This window comes from Hyaena hyaena, unplaced genomic scaffold (assembly GCF_003009895.1).
Source record: "Hyaena hyaena isolate Hyena2069 unplaced genomic scaffold, ASM300989v1 scaffold_1542, whole genome shotgun sequence".
NCBI classification, from domain to species: Eukaryota; Metazoa; Chordata; class Mammalia; order Carnivora; family Hyaenidae; genus Hyaena; species Hyaena hyaena.
The window spans coordinates 259,344-275,449 of record NW_024082170.1 but is presented as its reverse complement, the minus strand read 5'-3'; the positions used below and the strand labels follow the sequence as shown (position 1 = coordinate 275,449).

Genomic DNA, 16,106 nt, shown 5'->3' with positions numbered 1-16,106 from the left:
TCTCTCTCTCTCAAAAGTAAACAAACATTTTTAAAAAAGATTTAGAAAAATCAGCTAAAAAAAAAAAAAGTACAGGACCAAGCAGGGCAAGATTTAAGGGAGGAGCCCCCCTGAGTACGGCAAGCCCCCCAAAGCTCTCAGAAGGCGTTGGTATAATTGGAAGTCATCTTACATGGCTGGAAGTCGTCTAGTCTCATCTCCAGTCCAACACTCTCTAAGTGGGATGCGCTCACCATCCGGGGAAAAGAGCACATAAAAAGAACCACCAGAAAGGTGGTATTAAATGCCGAAATTTGGCACAAGTGTGATTTCATTAATTAGGGATTTCTTACTGAAGTTCCTTTAAGATGCCCAAAGCAAACAGTCTATGATCCAGTTTGACGCCGCCCCTCGGACAGTCGAACTCGCTAGCTTGCCAAGTTCTAAACCCTAATTATTCTTGGGAATAGAAAATGCGGGGAGGATAAAATTCTACCCAAGTTGTCCCTATGCCACTGAGAAGCTTATCAACGAAGAGGTCTTTTCCACAGAAAATCCTGCGGAGGAGGTTTTGGGCAACTAATGAAGAGTTATAAGCACGTTGTCATGTTTTATGACGTCTCGGGCGTCAGTCCTGTGACATCATACTCAGTACTGTCCCAGTACCTTGGGTATTCCGCAAGTGCTACAGTAGATTATCAGCTTCAGACAATGTGAACGGGCAACGCAGCTTGTGAGGTAGGTGATCTGGGGCATAATAACCTCAAGTACCTAATCGGGATAACGTGGAGACGTGAGGATTTCACCTGCATACGGTATTTACCATGGTTTCCGATGCATTGTAAGAGTTCTGGAAACTTTTGCCAGTACTTTTTTTTTTTTTAATGTTTTTTATTTTATTTCTAGGAGAGAGAGAGACAGACAGCGTGAGCAGGGGAGGGTCAGAGAGAGAGGGAGACACAGACTGAAACAGGCTCCAGGCTCTGAGCTGGCAGTCAGCGCAGAGCCCGACGCGGGGCTCGAACCCACGCACCGCGAGATCATGACCTGAGCGAAAGTCGGACGCTTAACCGGCTAAGCCACCCAGGCGCCCCGATTTTGCCAGTACTTCTAACACTATACATTCCCACTGGTATTGGGCCAAGAGAAGCTAATTAATATAGATATATTACTATCTAATATTAACATAGATAAATCCGTGAAGCTAAGTATACTTCCTTGCGGAGGTGGGCTATTTCTCAAAAGAAAAAAAGATATAATTAATTTCGCTCCCTGGAATGTTGTGACAGTTTACTAATTAATATTGTGAAGAGCTTTGGAAACATCAAGTGAAATAAAAATGCTAAATATTGTATAACAGCTTTCTTTGAATACCATCTTCAATACTCAATAATGTAACCTAACTTAATTAAACTATGCAGAGTTAAATAATAAAGAGCAGAGGAAGAAATAAATCAAGAGGCATAGTCCAGGGAGAAGGGTATGTTTCCTGATGAGTTTTGAAAAGAGAGGGTGCATCAATGAGGCAGAGAGACGCTAGAAAGCTGTTTTACTGGAGACAAGATACAGACAAGGCCTCTCCTTAGACAATCTGCGGCATTCCCTGGGACCTCGTTATGACATTAAATGCATCAGCATCTCAAATAACAGTGAATGTTAATGGCGATCCTTGGTGAGACACAAAAGAGCCCTTAATGACCCTTTGGGAGAGTGAATGCAATCATTGCTGAGAATTGTCGAAGTCATATAAAAGTTGAAAACTGTGATGAATTGTGGCTAACACTGAAGATCCGCGCGCGCGCCTTCTACAGTTTGAGTCGCCAGAGTCGCCTCGCGTGTGAGGGAGGCCGTGTGGCCGGTCTGGCTGACGCAGTGTGAACGGAAGCGATGTGTGTCGTTTCCAGACTGACGCAGATCATTAGCAGCGTGCTCTCGCCATTCTGGGTCCCTTCCCACAGTGCCCCGGGAGCCTGTATGTTGCAGATAACAGCAGCGAGACAATGAAAGGAGCCAGAATCCAGCATCGGCACTTGCAAGCGCTGCCCACGAAAGAACAGCCACCTTGGACCGAGAACGGATCAGAAATAAAGTCGTACTTGCTCGGCCACCGGTATTGTACCGTCTGTTGCCATAGACCACTAGTCCCAGTAATACACATTTATTCCCGAGGTTGGATATTTTATGGAAAGACCTACTTCTCGGAACGGACCGAGAATGGAGTGAAAGGGCAGGGACGCAAACAGGGGACCCGCTTGGAAGAACGCGGGCCCCGCGGAGAAAGCGGCCGGCGCGCGGGGCCCGCAGGGCGCCGTCCACTCCTGCGCCCAACACGGGGGCCAGCTCCCGTGAGAGAAGCGAAATTGCTTTCAAATGAATGGGGTTTCTGAAGCCAGATGTCGAAAACGCCTTGAGTGGAAGCAGTTTTGGCCGAGCGTGGCCGGCGCCGGTCGGACGGTCGCGGACGGAGGGCTGGGGAGAGCGCAAGTGGAGGAAAAGAACGCCAACCGCGTTCTCAAGAAACTTGACCTCGAAGGGAAAGAACGGCAGAGAAGGCGGCTAGCGGCAGCCGCGAGAATGAGGACAGTCCCGGCGCGCCCGGGGGCTCCGTCGGCGGAGCGGCCGGCTTCGGCTCAGGCCGTGGTCTCGCGGTTCGTGGGTTCGAGCCCCGCGTCGGGCTCTGTGCTGACGGCCGGCTCGGAGCCTGGAGCCTGTTTCGGTCTGTGACTCCCTCTCTCTCTGACCCTCCCCTGCTCACGCCGTCCCTCTCTCTGTCTCCTAGAAATAAATTTAAAAAATATATATTAAAAAAAAAAAAAAAGAATGAGGACAGGCTAGTTGTGTTTTGTGTTCGGATGGAGTGACAGGTGGCCACTACTAGAAATAGCACAGCGGAGACGGGGTGGTGGGAGACGCGAGGCATTCCCGGAGAAAACGGACGTGCGGCAAGTCCCCGGGGAGGGACAGGCCCGCGTGGCGGGAAAGGTGCCCCTTTGTCTAAGAGCGAGAGGCAAGGCCAGGTGCTGCTGGTACTGGGGGGGGGGGGGGGGTGGGGGGGGGGGGGGGGGGGGGGGGGGGGGGGGTATGACAGGGAGAGACCGGGCACATCTGACTCCATAGCGCCTCCCCCCCCTTGCTGCTCTGACCTCCGCTGAGCCTGCGGCACCGGCGTGTGAAGCCCCGTGCACACCGCCCCTCCGGAAGCCGCGCTCCGCAGAGGAGATAAGGGGGCATGTACAGAAATGACCTTTGCGTGTCTAACATTTCTAGCAGCTTCATGACCGGAATGCTGTTCGCAAAGGTCAGCGGCCAAAGACAGAAAAGTCTCACAACCTTCCTCCGGTCCTCGCAGCTGGCTGCGGACTTCAGTCCCCTCTGGATTCCAACCCTCTCCTGCTTTCCCTTTTTCCTAATGTCAAAGAAGCTCAGATTTCAAGACGGGTGAAGATGATTTTTAGGGAAATAGTCCCTCATCTTCTGCGTGAGCTGGCTTTCTGAATAAAGTCGCTTTCTTTACCCCAACACCTTGCTTCATGACTTACTGGCCTAAGAGACCAGGCCAGACATGGTGGCGGGGGGAATGGCGGCCTGCTGTCACCACGGGGATTGCGAGGAATGGAGAGAGAGAGGGCGATGTTTTGATAATAATTAAAAAATGGGAATCTTGTCAAGACAATATATAATCAAATAAGAATGAAAATGTATAAAACCAAGAAAGGTGGAAAACGGCAAGGATATAGAGATAGAGGTGCAGGGATAGATTCCCTTGTAAGGATACAGGCGTGAAATATAGTAAAACAAAACAGAGGGAGGAAGATGGCTTTTTCATAGGTATCAGGAATACAGTTGTAGTGCAATTTGAATTAGGTGAGAAAGAAAACATTATTATCAAGGGAGCACAATGTGCCACAGTGCGAACTAGTCTTTTATTTTCTTCTGAGTTTATTTATTTGGGGGTGGGGGGGAAGAGAGAGAGCAGAGGGATAGAATCCCAGGCAGGTTCTGTGTGGTCAGCATGGAGCCCGAGGCCCAAACCCACAAGCCAAGAGATCAGGACTTGAGCTGACGTCAAGAATTGGACACTTTCCAACCGAACCACACAGGCACCCCCAGAGTGGACTAGTTTCACAAATATCTCCTCATTTATTCCACATCATAATTGCATGAGGTATCATTTCCTTTCTTTAAAATTTTAACGAGTAAACTGGAGTTCAATTCACAGTTACTAAGTAACAGAGCTAGGGTTCAAACTCATGTCACTCGGTGCGGCTTAAAAACTCATGTTCTCGTTATATTTCAAAGCTGTGATTGCTTTAGGGAATAAAGGAATATCCATTTTGGTAATAAAGAAACCACCATCAATATATAATTTCCACCTCTTACGTCCTATGTGGTCAACTTTCTGAGAACAAGATCCATGTCTTTTTCGCCTTAGAATCAGGCATTGCACAGTGTTTCGGTGGGTCAAAGGTCCAGCAGTGAATGGGGTACTATTTCATTTCCTCTTGGCGACTTCAATATTCACGGCAAGGTAAGATGAAAATATTACAAAGGAAGACAAGTGAAAGAAAGAACATAATCGTCAAGGAAAACATAATGAGATAATCAAGAAATAACCAAGAAGGAAAAGCAACCGATGGTGTAGATTGCATATGATAATCGCCAGGGTTATCTGAGTGATTTGCATATGCTGATGATGGTGAAAGCTATGTCACTGTCAAGTGAACAGGGAAGGCACATTCCTGCTCTGGGCCACATTCTCATATTTTTAAGTGGGTGCACTCCAAAAGTCTAAACATCGTATTGTCGTCAATTAATCACTATCAAATACTTCAAGAAATGCTTTGTTTTTCTCAAAGCCTATATTGAATTTTAAAATACATCTCTCCATGTTCACACTACAAACAATGACTTTTGCTTTACTTGATTTTAACCCTTTTTCAGACTCCATTTGAGAAGCCCCCCAAGCCCTTCTTTTACCAACCACATTTTAACATATACAATTTTAACAACATAGAGTTAAGAGTTTGGAAGCAAAATAATGCATATTCTAACAAAAGTTCACAGTTTTAGGTATCAAAGGAAATCATGATATGCATAATGCACAATAAGCAACATTTGCAAACTACCCGTATGGAGCGTGGGTACATCTGGTATAATATTTAATTTGAATACTATCTTTGTGTTATGCACTCAGCATGTCAAATAGCACCACTTATTTCAGTCATTTAAATTAACAAAGCATTTAGATGCTTCATTCCAAGTTTATGGTCACAAAGCCCAAAAACAGGAATCACAGGAAAAAGGAATGGTGGGAGCTAAAGCTAAGACACTGAATTATATTCTTTTACTTAAAACTGACTTTGAGGGGCGCCTGGGGGGCTCAGTCGGTTGAGCGTCCGACTTCGGCTCAGGTCATGATCTCGCGGTTCGTGGGTTCGAGCCCCGCGTCGGGCTCTGTGCTGACAGCTCAGAGCCTGGAGCCTGCTTCGGATTCTGTGTCTCCGTCTCTCTCTGACCCTCCCCTACTCACACTGTCTCTCTCAGAAATAAATAAAAAACACTAAAAATTTTTTAAAAAGCTGACTTTGGTAAATGACACTTGTATTTTCACAAGACTCCAGCCAAAACCCAAAGAAATTAATGACTTTAAGTCCAACTACCCAGAAGTTATTCTTCTTAAACATAAGTGAGCATACACTTGGACATCTCTGTATGCATATACTTGTAAATAATAAATAGTAAACAAAATAGGCACTGTTCTATGCATACTTCAAAATTATTCAACTTTATTTGCACTTAACAGCAAAACAGAAGGGAAACGTAAAACATTCTAATTTCAGATAAATTCTTGCCCCTAAAATTAATCAGTCACAGAAAACTGGGGTGGTTGAACTTATTGTGGCTATTTTCAAACTATATTTTGCTTTTAAATAGTCTTGATCGATAATACTGAGAGCTGAGGATATTGCAACGTGAACACTTCTCCTATCTCTCATTTCATTTATTGTTCATTAAATATTTTCTTTAGGCCATCAAGGTTTACGTTGTGTCCTAATTCTAATAATCTCCATAGATATTTTGTCTTAATTTTAATTGGAATAAAATGCTCACCTCCATCCTTTTATCAAGCGCTCTGACTTCCTGAGCTCTTTAATTAACTGCATGGCTGGCTGAATTTCAGCAGCAAGTGGTTCTTCCAGGATGGACTCAACAGTGTTGAGTTTGCTCCTGTTTGTTAATAGTTGCCAACTGGCCTGCAGACTTATTGGACACCTTTGATGGAGGTAACATTCTTGGGCCATACCTTGCCTCAGAATTAGCCTCTACTCTGTTGTCTTCAGGCATTGAGTATCGCTATGAAGAAATGGGAAGCCAGCCCAATCTTCCCCCTGATAGATGCCAGATAGGAAAACACTACAGTCATTATATAGATTAAGACATTGAGGATCCGGGGGAAAAAACAGGCTTATTAATTTTATAAGTCATACAATTTAATTAAGGAAAAAACTCCAGGTCCCAAGACTTCCTAAAGTTTATGATAGAAAGTCAAAGAAATGCTTAGGTCAGCTAACTATGCACCTTGGTTTTTTTCTCTCCATTGACATCAGGCTTGAATGTGTTTTGGAACATGGCGGTTCCCTACATATTCCCTGGGGCTGTGGAATGTGAAGGGGGAAGTGGAGCCGGCTGCCTTCCTGTACGTAAAAGCTATAGAATGTGGCTGCAAGCATTTTTGTCTCTTTAAGACATAAAATAAAGTGTGTAATTATTCACAGTCACAAATTAAAGTAAAATCATAATAAAAAAATAAGATGAAACCTGAATACGATGAATATAAAATATCAAATATGTGTTTACAGATGGGTTGAAAACAAATAAAGGTGAGAATCAGTGAGAGAGAGACCGCTGAGATATATGAAGGCATTCACCAGCCACTCTTAAAAGCCTTAAATCATTACAAGGATGTGAAGTGTTGAAATTATGTTATGCATTTGAGCAAATGGAAAATCCATAAAATCCATTTTTGTATTATAAAATGAGATTTTAAGAAGTATCTGTTTGTCTATCTAATGGTCCATTTTGCAATAAGTGCCTTTGTAACCTCCAAATAAATTTACAAGCCTTGCAGGCTGTGATTATTTTCCATCTCTTTCCTGAAGTAAACGGTGTCTATGCAATTATAAGGGCGATGGAGTGTATACAGAGTCACTAAGAAGGGGAGATTGTGATAAAGGAGGGTGTCTCTCGTGCACGTAAAGAAAAAGCTACAATTTGCTATTTTCAATCACTAGTAGAACATTTCTTTTTATGATCTCTAGTATAATGGTTGCGTTACTGAAATTATACTGAATTAACTAACAAGATACTCTGTACTGTTTGTGTCATGTATATAAATTCATGCCACTAGGTGGCAGTCGCACCATCTAGGGTAGCATTGACCTCATAAAGGAGCTTCATCTTTTTTAAAAAATTTTATTTATATATGTATTTTTTGAGAGAGAAAGAGATAGTGCAAGTGGGGGAGGGGCAGAGAGAGAGAGAGAGAGAGAGAGAGAGAGAATCCCAAGCAGGCTCTGCCCTGTCAGTCAGTGTAGAGCCCAATACCAGGCTCGAATTCGTGACCTGTGAGATCATGACCTGAACCGAAATCCAGTTGGAAGCTTAACTGACTGAGCCACCCAGGCGCCCATAAAACAGCTTCATCTTAACTGTGCGATACCTTCTCTCCTCTACAGCCTGGAGCTTCCCAGCAGTTAACACATGTCTCACTTGGAAATTTGTTTGTTGTTACTAAAATACAACTACATTAATAAAACAAGATTAATTAGATACCTGCTTCCAAAAACAGAAATCTTAGAATCAAGATTTAAAGAAAGTTCGGTACACGTCGGCTGGATATTTGCTGCCTTGCTCTCTGCATCCTACTGCACGAACTAGATCAAGTTCATACAAGACGGATGCATTGCTGGAGTGTTTAAATTGGTTTTGTCACCACTTACCTTAAGTCAGGTTACAAAACGACCGTGGCATGCTTCGCAGAGCCAGGAGCTTTCCTGATTCTGCTACTTCAGGTGAGTTTTAAACTGGCTGCTTACTGTCCTCAAGATGAAGATCACATTTCGTCCTGCTAATGAGCTTTGAAGCACAATTTCTCCTCGCAGGACTGTTACTCTTCAAAAATAGGCTGAAGAAATTCTTCCTGGAGCCCTCTCCATTTTCTCTTACATCTCACTCCTACCCATGGCTCAAAACTGTCACCTCTGTTATGAGTCACCCTCACTACTAATCAATGCTTTCTTGGATACCATGTCACCAGTAAGCCTCTCTGATACATTTCCTCTTCTGAAACTTACCATGTGAGAGGTTCTTTTTTCTGAACATTCATTTAAGATATTCTATTAAGTAAGCCAGCAGTTTTCAGATCTCTGTCACTCCTTAAAGTTTGGTTCTCCTGTCGGTCTTACTTCTCAATGTAGTTTGAGGTTGATGAAAGAGACTGATGTTAAAGCTTCTGGAGATCACAATCATGTCTTCATACCCTAACCTGCATCCGGTTCTACCGAAGATGCCTATATTCATCATATGTTCTCTTAACTGTAGGCTGAGATTGTTTTCAACGTGTCTACTTGTGTATCATAGTATCTTTCTTAAATTAACAAAGAAGCCCATGCATTTAAAAGAAAACTAGCTGTAACATCAGCCTGGGTAGCTAGAAAATATAAGGAGTTTGAAAGTACCAAAAACCCCACAAAGTGAAGAGCCGTTCTGACCTTAAGTAGTATGCAAATTGCTTTCTTTTAAATGGTAGCATGATCAACACAAATGATATTTCTGGGTCTTGGCACATCAAACTACCCACAGATGAAAGATGACTTAATTGCTTTGACCACAGTCCGAGTCAGAAGAGCTCAGTTGGCAAATATAAAAATAGCTTGGTGCTATTTGCATTTGCATTTGAGTAAGGAGTGATTTCATTTTAATGTTTAAAGTCTAAGTAACAAAGCAAACCACAGGTATGGAAACACACCTCCCCAAGCAGTGGAGACAATTCCTAACCGGAGAGCGTAAGGAGCACAGAGGACACATTGATCTTGTCAGCCGCACCCGTGTGCATAGGAAATACTACCGTCAGCACAGTGCCTTTAAATTCAGATCACAATATATTGGGAGTTTATGTCTTCAGAGCTTAAGCAGTTAAGCATTCGTAGAGATTTGTTGCCTGTCGCATCACCTTTAAATAACCTCCTAAAAATCGTTTCATAATTAATTATTATTCTGAATGTCTAATATCACTGTTAATAGCTTACATTGCTCTTCATAATTTCACCTAACAAAGTATTTCCAATAAACAGTCATAGGGAGTGAGGCTTGCTGTATTTTAGACTTTACTATGTAGCAGCCCAAATAAAGTAAAAATATATAGAAGAGAAAAAATATGACACAAAGAATAGGAAATTTCTCCAGGCCTTGTATTAAATGTGATTCCAAAGCAAGTCATGGTAAAATGGGGGCTACGGACTCTTCATTTCTTCTACCGGGTTATCTTTGAGATGACGTTATTTTCATACCTTCTAACTTTGTGATATAAACAGCAAACTTCATTCAGAAAAAAAAAATCTGCCATCACTGATTACCATGGCCAGGCTCACAGACATTTAAATCAAAAGTCACCTGAGTTGGATAAGGTTTAAGTTTTTTCAATAAATTATTTTTTATAATGACTATAAAAGTTATATAGTACACAGAGGCTAGCCGGCACTAGATACTTTACTGTACCTGAATTGCAAGGAATACTCTCTGAGACATAAAGCTGACAATCAGACATCTGAGTAGGGCTGGAAATGCAGTCCCCGAAAGATGAGAATGTGAATTTTAGTAACCTGGAAGGCAAAGACCATTGTTCTTTCACTCTTGAAGCAGTAGACAGAATGAGCAAATGATGACACAAACACGTGTGGAGAGATCAGAAGAGTAAACCTGTATCCCAGAATCACTTAGAACTGAAAGTGAGAATTCTTGTTCCAGAAAAAAAATCTATATTTCCTCTGGTACTTAAAAACCAGTTCTGTGATCATGCTAAAATCATAAAATGGCTCAGTTTACAAAGTAAACTGGGGTTATTCTTTATTGAAATGCAATAAAGTCACTGATGTTGCAGCAATATCACTGTATGCTTTTAATGCCATAGACTTTCTTCAAAAATGTAATAACTAGTAAAGAAGGGCAGGTAACTGTGGGTAAGTGAAAATACATATTATTCACAGATATTATTATTTCAAAGTGCATCCTTGATCCAAACAGCATGAAAGAAAGTGGTTTTGGGTAATGAAATTTGGGGGGCAAAAATATGGAGAGCATGTGGTAAAAATTAAGAAAACTATTGTTAATATATTTTTTAAAAAGGAGAAGAAATATTGATGCAAAGAACCTAGAGAAAATATTAGCACTTTATTTAATCTTTTATTCTTAAGATTTTTTAAATTGTAAAATAGCTATACAGATAAGAGAAATATCTGTCACCCATAATCCTTATCAAAATATTTAAAGTAACTTATAAGAAACTTCACCTTTGGCTCTCTAACTTCATACACTCAGTGTATTCATTAATTGTCAGTGAACTTCATACAGATTTTTTCCTGCATGCTACCCATATACCTCTTTTGATACCAAAAACGACTATATTATAGTCTACATCTTTATTTTTGAACATAATTAATTATCAGAAATGTCACTCGAGGTCAGTTCACTTACTTTGTATACTAGCATACTATTTTATGGAATGGAGGGGTCATCATTTTCGTAATCATCTGCTTACCAAAAGAACGTTTAGGTTATTTCAAATTTGCTGCCCTTTTTAGAAAATCTCTATACATATGTGTATAGTGCTCACTCCATTATTTCTGTAGGACAGATTCTTAGGTGTCAGACTCCAAATCACCTTCCCCAAAAGTTTGTACTGGTTTTGACTACAACTGTACTCCTCACAATTCTGCACATTGTTAATTCTTAAAATTTTTGGCCTGTTTTAAAAATTGTTTTAATTTACATTTTCTTTTTATTAGTGATTCTGAACATTTTTACAACATGCTTTGGACATTTATATTTCTTCTAATTGCCAGATTGAATTACTTTCCTATTTTTCCATTAGATAGCTTCTTCTTATTTTGTAGAAGCTCTTTGTATATTGGATGTATCTATTTTCTCTTCCTAGTCTGCCATGTGTCTCTTAGCTTTGTTTATGGCCTCTTTCTTTGCAGAATAGGAATTTTAACTTTTTAATGAGTAATTAAATGTGTCGAACTTTTCCTGTGTGAGTCTTTGGATTTTTGCCTTGCCTAGGAAATCCTTTCTACTCTAAGCCTATAAACACCATCCACCTTTATGAATGCAGTACGTCATCAATGCATTACTTTAAGTGTATTTCTCGATCTGCACGTAATTGGTTTTACTCTAATTCTAATAAAATAATAAAACAAACTTTAAGTAGGAATTTTCCTCAGATACTTACACAATGTTGAAACATGGGGCCATAAATAGCGGAGGTTTAAAAAGGAAAAATAATTCAGACAAACTTGCTTTCTTTTCTTGATAAAAATAACTAAATTAGTGGGAAAAGGAAGGCAAGGTGTGTAATAAATTTAGAGCTTCGACATACATGGTCTCCATAAATCTTTCATAAAAAATTAATTCAAATTGGCTTTGAGATGAACACTATCAACTGAACTGAAAACTGTCTGATGGACCACAAACAACAGAAATAATAATAGCGTTGATGCCTCCCGCCACAGGGAGGAAGAAACGAAGGCCACGCTAAGATCCGTGATAGATCTGGATTCACAAAGCTTTTACATTAATGCTCTATTAGAATCATTAATATAAGGAAGGAGGAAAAGTGATATAATCATTAATTTAACAAATACCACTCACCTGAAAAGTGTGCTCCACACACGTGGAAGCATTATAGCAGAAGACTGTGAAGGCTACAACCACAGTGGGAGAGCCAGGTGAGAACGGACTTTGAGCCAATTCCAGGCCATTTCTCTATCCACATGCCAGTGACTTGAGTCAAATCACACTACGGTGACCCCTTTGTTAACTGACTAGAGACAAAATCGTTCAGTCCAAGACAGCAGAAAGAGAGCCGACACTCCAGAGGCAGAGCAGTTAGGGACATTCAGGAGAAGGCAGAGAGGGGAGGTATGGACTTTGAAGACGTGGGAACATCAAGGACCCACCCACTATGGCTCCTCCTCCTATTGACCCTCCAGCATGGCCAAGCAGTGAGAGATGCCCTAAAATCTCCAGCATCTGAACGTTGTGATGGAAAAAGTCAACAAAATACAAACCTGTACTGATAATTAAAGGTGACTGAACTGGTTTAAACGGAACCGTCAAAGAAGCATAATAAAGTGTTAACATTCAATTCACATCACATTTTAATGTTTACAAAACGCTTCCACACAGTGTCATTTGATTAATATCCTGAGACAGTCAGGAAAAGCATGATTAATAGATCCATATTCCCCCTGAGGCTAAGTAGGATCAAGAAAACTGCCGAAGAGAGGATCTGCTATTTCTGCTATACCTACCCATACCTTTCAAAGCAACTCACAGAGAATTCTGGCCACCAGGTTTGGACATAGGTAAAAATCATAACTCAAAAACGTCTTTTTAAAAGAAAAGCAGAACTTATCGTCATGAGACAAGGACTAAATGTATTCTTTGGCCTCAAATCCACATACCTTTTTTTCCTTGCCTTTTTCTTCCTTTATTTTTTTCGTACTTGTTCTCAAAACAATGGAAATATGGGAAGCAACCCAAGACAGTAAAAATGTTTCCGTACACGGATTACAAAACAATCTTTCTAGGGAAATCTCAAGTTTTCATCCATAAAGGCAATGGGAGATTTTTAAAAATTTTTTTCATAAGTACCTAAGGCCAGGGGGCTCTTAAATCACTTTTTATTTTATATTTTATTTTATTTTATCTTATTTTATTTTATTTTATCTCATTTTATCTTATCTTATCTTATTTTATTTTATTTCATACGAGAGAGAGAGAGCTCGACGAGAGAGCGCGGAGGAGGGGCAGAGAGAAGGATAAAGAGAAACTCCCAAGCAGGCTCCAAACTGTTAGCACAGAGCCCTATGCAGGGCTGGATCCCACGACCCTGGAATCCTGACCTGAGACGAATCCGATCGAGAATGGGTCGCTCAACCACCTGAGCCACCCAGGCGCTCCCTCAAATCACTTTTGGGGCTAACTTTAATGTCTCCATGCCACACACGAGTCATGCCCATTCTGCACGGGGCACCGCTCTGCCATACATCGACATGCAGCCTAGTGAGTCTGCCAGCGCAGTTGTTTGCAAACGATGGCCTCTTCAGCTAGTCTGAACGAAACATTTCTCAGAAATGTTACTTTTATGTTAAGGCACTTAGGCCACGGTGCCTTGCAGCTGTTGATTTCCTTTTTAGAATACTCGCTTACCACGGTGTAAATGTAGCACAGATGTGTGTGCGCGTATGTGTGCGTGTGCGTGTTCTTTTCCAAGTGGACAACTCAATCAATATAGTTTTCGGCCAAACACATTAGTAGAAAAGCCCAGTTAATGTCTCTCTTAAACATAAGTTAAAATGATTATGTATAACAATACTGCGTTGCTAGAGTAGATCAAATGACCTCATCAAAAATGTTTGAGAAGGTGTCAAACTTATCCATGTTAAATTTCAAAATTTAACTGTGAAAAGCTCTCTAGCTAACCATCTGTTTATCTAGTTCCTCCTATACATCATCAAATTTCCTTCAAACAGGAACTCTTACATTGACAGAGTAGGAGTCCAAATATTTGGCTTAATAGATTTTCACTTTAATGAATCAAATAAAACTAATCTTTCAACTGAAGTAAAGTTTACATTTGTCTGTTTGATCTACAATATTTTTGAAGGATACTCATAATATTTTGTACACTATTGAAAGCATATCTACTTTTATTTGTGTTACAAGCAGCTGGCTTGTACATCTCATCTCATAGATGAGAAATGGTTTTAATTTGGATATCATCTCAAAGTTTTACTGGATTTTAAGTGTATTTATAAGAAGGATCAAAGATTGTGAAAATACACTTCAGAGACGTTTTAATTCATAGAAGTGTTAGGTATCCATAATTCTATTATATGCATTAAATTTAGGGAAATGATTTGCTTCAGATGATATTTCAGGCTCAGAAAGCCTAAATAAGACATTCTGAAAGATCGTGTGATGAGAAGACTTATTAAATAAAGAAAGCAAAGGGCTACTGAGAAAAATCGGGAAAGTATTTACTAATGTTGATTGGTAAAAATTGCTGAAGGATTAGGAGAATTAACATTTTCACATGCCACCCTATCAACGTTACTCTCCTTTCTGCCATATGTGGTATTATCCACAGGAAGCAAAGGAAGAGAACCGTTTTTACTGAAAACACCCACACTTCGAAAAGAAATCTTTTAGTGATTAAAGTATCTGAATAGTACTCAGCACTTGGTTTTCACTAGTTAATTAATTCCTGAGAGCACGGGGGTATTTTTAAAGTTACAATGTCTTTTGCATAAAATGACTAATTAAAATCCTGATTCAGAAATTAATCTGTGGCTCTTTTCTTCCTTCAAATTATGTGTAGATGATAAAGAATCATACTTTATTATAACTCCGCAGAATAAGAACTGTATCTGCGTCTATTAAAACTATGTGCACGTAAATATAACATATAAACTTCTATTTTATACAAATAATTAGCTTCCAGGATTCTGTCTGACAACTTTTAATGGTCACACATTTCCAGCTCAGGTTTCGTAGCCGTAATCGATTTATCACGGAAATAATTTTGGAGGCGTAAAATAAAGGGTCTCATATTTGAATCTTTCATATTCAACGTTTAAATAGGACCGTCATGCGCCTCCTTATTCTTCCCACTGCCAGGAGATGGCGCTGTGGGTTTTAAATCGCGGCGCTAAGCTCCCAACCCCGCGGAACCGTCGGTAGTGTTTCTGGACTCGTGGACACGGCAGGCCTTACCATTGTTCACCGTTTTTATTGTGCGAACAAGGTTTCTTTTAAAAACGCTTTCCAACTTTCGATGAAGATGAGGTTCCAGGGAGAAACACGTGTAACACAAATAAGCAGACCAGCCCTAAGGGCGTGCGACTGACTGCGAACCAAGGAGGACCTGAACTCCAGAAACTTCCCTAGCCTTTCTGTCCGCATCCGCGCACCCCTGCTTCCCCGGAGCGGGGGGCCCGCGCCCGGGGGGGCGCGCCGTCGGGCGAAGCCGCGGGTCCCTGGGGCTGCGGTGTCTCTCCCGGGCCTGATCGGACTTGGGGACGACCCTCTCCTCCTTAAAATAAAGGAAACTCTTCCTGGAAGAACGCTGGTGTAGATCAACAGGTTTCAACTTCTTCCCGGGCGCAGGCCAGGGGGCGGCCGAACCCTCCCCAAGGTCGGTGCCAGGCCCGTTCCGGCCCCCGCGCGCCCCCGCGCCCCGTCCATCGGCCCCGCCAGTTCCCGGGCGCGCGGGCCGCGTAGGCCCGGCGACAGGAGGGCGCGGGAGGCGCGGCTCCCGGGCTCGACGGGCGCCGAACGGACGCCGCTCCCGCGGCGCAGCGGGGTCCGGGGCCGTGACCTTCAGCCGCCCCGGCTCCAAGCAGCCCTGGCGGGCGGGGACGCGCGGGGGCCGCCCTGCTGGCGCGCGCCGCGCACGGTCACGGTCGCGAAGGCCCAGAAGCCGCATCCGGGGCCGCTTGGAGGAGGGAGCCGGGGTCGCCGGGGTCGCCGGGGTCTCGGGGTTCGGGCCGCCGGGGCCCCCTGCGACCCTCCCGGCTGGGCTCCTCCGGGGAACGCCGCCCGGAGAGCGAAACCTGCCTTTTCAGAACGGCCCCCAAACGGAAGTTCATGCCGCCTTTGCCAAACTTCGCTTTTCCTTTTTAGAATGTTCTCTCGGTCACACACAAGACAGTTTTCCCTTTCGGAAAACACAGAGTGACCCTCAAATTCCAGTGTTGGGGGGGTTCTCCTAACTTTTGAATCTAGATAACTGTCGAGTAGAGCTCTAGAAACGACAAAGGAAAACTGTGGGTTTGCTCTTCAAA

General features: G+C 42.2%; 1 long non-coding RNA gene across 3 annotated transcripts; it reads left to right on the top strand.

Moving 5' to 3' along the window:
• Positions 1-655: 655 nt before the first annotated feature.
• On the top strand, positions 656-7,753 carry LOC120225912. 3 transcript variants are annotated; one of them, XR_005526902.1, is made up of 5 exons: positions 656-717; positions 3,247-3,457; positions 4,412-4,507; positions 6,588-6,676; positions 7,716-7,753. It is a non-coding gene; the product is annotated as an uncharacterized LOC120225912 (long non-coding RNA). The 3 variants fall into 3 exon arrangements; XR_005526900.1 differs by lacking the exon at positions 7,716-7,753 and having other exon boundaries at positions 6,588-6,803; XR_005526901.1 differs by lacking the exons at positions 4,412-4,507; positions 7,716-7,753 and having other exon boundaries at positions 6,588-6,803.
• Positions 7,754-16,106: the final 8,353 nt, after the last annotated feature.